The sequence below is a fragment of the Delphinus delphis genome, chromosome 11 (genome assembly GCF_949987515.2).
Source record: "Delphinus delphis chromosome 11, mDelDel1.2, whole genome shotgun sequence".
In the NCBI taxonomy this organism is placed as follows: domain Eukaryota; kingdom Metazoa; phylum Chordata; class Mammalia; order Artiodactyla; family Delphinidae; genus Delphinus; species Delphinus delphis.
Genome location: NC_082693.1, coordinates 33,911,511 through 33,914,872, shown reverse-complemented (window position 1 = coordinate 33,914,872; position 3,362 = coordinate 33,911,511). Strand labels below are relative to the sequence as shown.

General features: G+C 39.9%; 1 pseudogene; it reads left to right on the top strand.

Annotated features, from left to right (window-relative positions):
- Positions 1–1,992: 1,992 nt before the first annotated feature.
- LOC132434279 (serine/threonine-protein phosphatase 4 catalytic subunit pseudogene) lies at positions 1,993–2,664 on the top strand (annotated as a pseudogene).
- Positions 2,665–3,362: the final 698 nt, after the last annotated feature.

Sequence of the window (3,362 nt, the reverse complement as noted above, 5' to 3'; positions counted from 1 at the left end):
AATTAAGGTCTCTGAAGGCAGAGCAATAAGAAAACTCATTAGTAAAGAAAGATCAATACATACTGACACTCTCCTATGAGGATGTTATGAGAATGAAGATGGAAAAACAAATTTAGGATCTAACCATCAATCTCCTTCATCACTGCACATTCAGATCTAGCCAAGATGACAAGCAAAGGGCTGTGTTCATCTTCTCTTACTTCTGATGTTATGAGCATAGTTCACTCTTACGCTGTAATGTAGAGTTGAGTGCTAATTTATTCCCTCTCTAAAAAACCTAATTTACATCATGATTATTTGTTATGCTCTAAAAATAGATAATTGTTCTCACCTTTTCCCTCCCTTAACTCAGCTTTTTAACACCTTTTCTAGAGTCTGCATATAGATTTTGTCATTGAAAAAAAATACTCTTTCAGGAAATTGTCTATATAATTTGCAAGTTAAAGTACATAAAACATGTGTTACTATTAGAATTTATAGAATTATTTTGCCCATATTTGACTGGCATAAATTTTGCCAACATTTATTGACATTGAGTGTAGACCATCCCAGAAGAATGGCAGTGCCTCCTTGGGTCCAGGGGATTGAAGATGATAGATGCCTGCACATGCACACATGCACCCTGTTGAAAAAGTTAATCACAATTGTATAAAATTACTTTCCAGAATCAATTTCAAATCTCTGAGATTTTTAATTACCTATTAAACCCTCTTCCTTGCAAACTAGTAATTAGGAAAAGAAGAATGTATATACAATGTGTCATACTTTCTATTTTTAAGACTCATTGAAAAACATGGCCAAACTCATTAATTTAAATGAAAGGAAAATTTCCATGCCATTGTTTATTTTCAAAAGAATTCAAAGCCTTCATTTAAATTCAAAAGACAATACAAAATGAAGTTTCACCAATTACATTCACATTTTTACTATAATTTTACTACCTTATTACCCACTTAGGATCATCTACGTGCTTTTTGTTTTCTTGTTACTTACATGAAGCCATTTATTATGGAATATAGTTCTCCACAGTATTTGCTTTGAGACAAGGCATTACATGTGTTCCTGAGATTTAATAGCAGTAGTTTCCACATGTTTTGGGTGCATTATATTGTAAAATTAAGAGCATAAGTTCTGAAGTAAAAATGTCAGAGTTTGAATCTTGGCTCCAATACTTATTGGCTATATAGATTTGGGGCAATATCTCTGGGCTTCCATTTCCTTATTTATAAACTGGATAAAATACTGTCTAGATCAAGGTATTTTTTAAGAGGATTAAATGAGTGCATTCGTGTAAAGCAAATAGAAAAATACTTAGCATATAGTAAGTTCTCAGTAAATGTTAGTTATATTTTTATCATTTATATATAACATTACATTTTTATTAAATATAATTTTCCTATGTAGGTAGGCATTCCTATGTAGGTAAACAGTTTTTAGAGAGTTAACTTTTCATTGGGGGGAATATCTTGAACAAGAGGTGCAATGTAGGACAGTGAATGTGAACTAATAACAGAAAAAAAAAGAAAAAAGAAATCACCAAAAAAATTCTGAAGAAGAAATGAATGGAAATCAAGAGAAATGGGGAAGACTACAGATAAGAAGGGAGAAAAGCTACAAAAAAGACCCAGGATGAAAGACTGAGTAGCAGAGCAATGGGCCAAAGCAGAGGGAAGGAGGAAGGCAGGGACCCTGAGAGCTGGAGCCAGAGTGGGAGGGGTGCAGACCTGTGTGCACCACGGCTCACACTGACCTGTGGGGTGGGGAGGGGTGGACCACAGCAAAGGTCTGCTGCCTGGACCAGCAGATCCAGCAGCTGCCATGCTGCAAGATCATCAAGGGGAGAGAAGTCAAGCCTGTACACTAAGGCTGGAGAGCAAAGTGCAGAACCTGGACTTGCCAGTCACAGCACGTGGCTGCAGCCAGGGACAATTCTATGACCTCAGGGAGCTGTTCAGAGAGGGTGGCCACATCCCTGAGACCAACGACTTCTTCATGGGAGACTACGTGGATCATAGTTTCTATGGCACTGATACAATCCTGCTGCTGGCATTTAAGTTTGGCCATCCTGACGGTATCACCCTGATCCCAGACAACCATGTAGCCTCCAGATTGCCCAGGTCTATGGCTTCTCTGCTGAGTGCCGGTGCAATGTGGCTCCGTCACCATGTAGCACTACTGCTCTGAGATCTTTGACTACCTCAGCCTGTTGGCCGTTGCTGATCACAAGATCTTTTGTGTGCACAGGGCCTCTCCACCTCCATCTAGGCCCTGGACTAGATGCAGATGATTGACCAAAAGCAAGACGTGCCCCTTGATGGACTGTGTGTGACCTACTCTGGTTCGACCCTCAAGACACAACAGGATGGTGTGGGAGTCCTGTGGGACCGGCTACCTATTTCGCAGTGATGTGGTGACCCAGTTCCATTCAACCAAGGACACTGACATGATCCGGGCCCACCACCTGGTGACAGGTTACGAATGGCACTTCAGTGAAACTGTGCTCACTGTTCAGTTGTCACCCAACTACTGCTACAACTGTGGGAATATGGCAGCTATCCTGGAGCTGGATAAGCATCTTCAGGAAGATTTCAGTATATTTGAGGCTACTCCTGAGGGACATGGGGCATCCCCTTCAAGAAGCCAGTGGCTGAATACTTCCTGTGAGCCTTTGGGCCCCTGCCCCTTCCAGGCCCTCTGGCCCTCAGACCACTATTGGATCTGCCCTCTTCTCCAGATGGAGGCTGGGTATAGTGCTCCTTTCAAGAGAGCACTTCAAGGGTGAGGATTTTCTCTGGACGGCCTCAGAGCCTCAGCTCCAGGCTCCTTCTCTCCTTTCTCCCCACTGGAACCATGAAGTTTCCAATAACGTTTTTGTTTTTCTTTTTTTCCTTTTTGTTTGTTTTGAGATCAAAATTTTGAGAAAAAGGTGTTGATTGATTAAATTAAAAACAGACAATTTAAAGGAAAATATTAGGTAAATAATAGCTCAGGAGTTATTTAGATACAGATAATCATAAAAATGTGGCTCTAATGATTACAGTTTCGAAAGCACCCTTCTATTCCACGCTTCTTTCTGATCAGGGTCTCTGCTTTAAGTTTCCCTAGCATATAGTTTATTCTAGAGTTATTTCTGGTAACCTATGTTATTATATCTCAATCAGTCTATCAGATGGGTTTATTTAATATTTATGTCACATTAGGGATAAATATTTCAATTATCAACCTCATGATAAACCCTGGTAAGAAGGGGTGCCTGTTAAGGAGAGATGAAATAAGAGGATCTATACAGTGCTTCCATCTACTTACTCGTCTCATCTTTGCAGCTCATGAAAATGTGTGTGCAATTAAAGAATGAATGATCT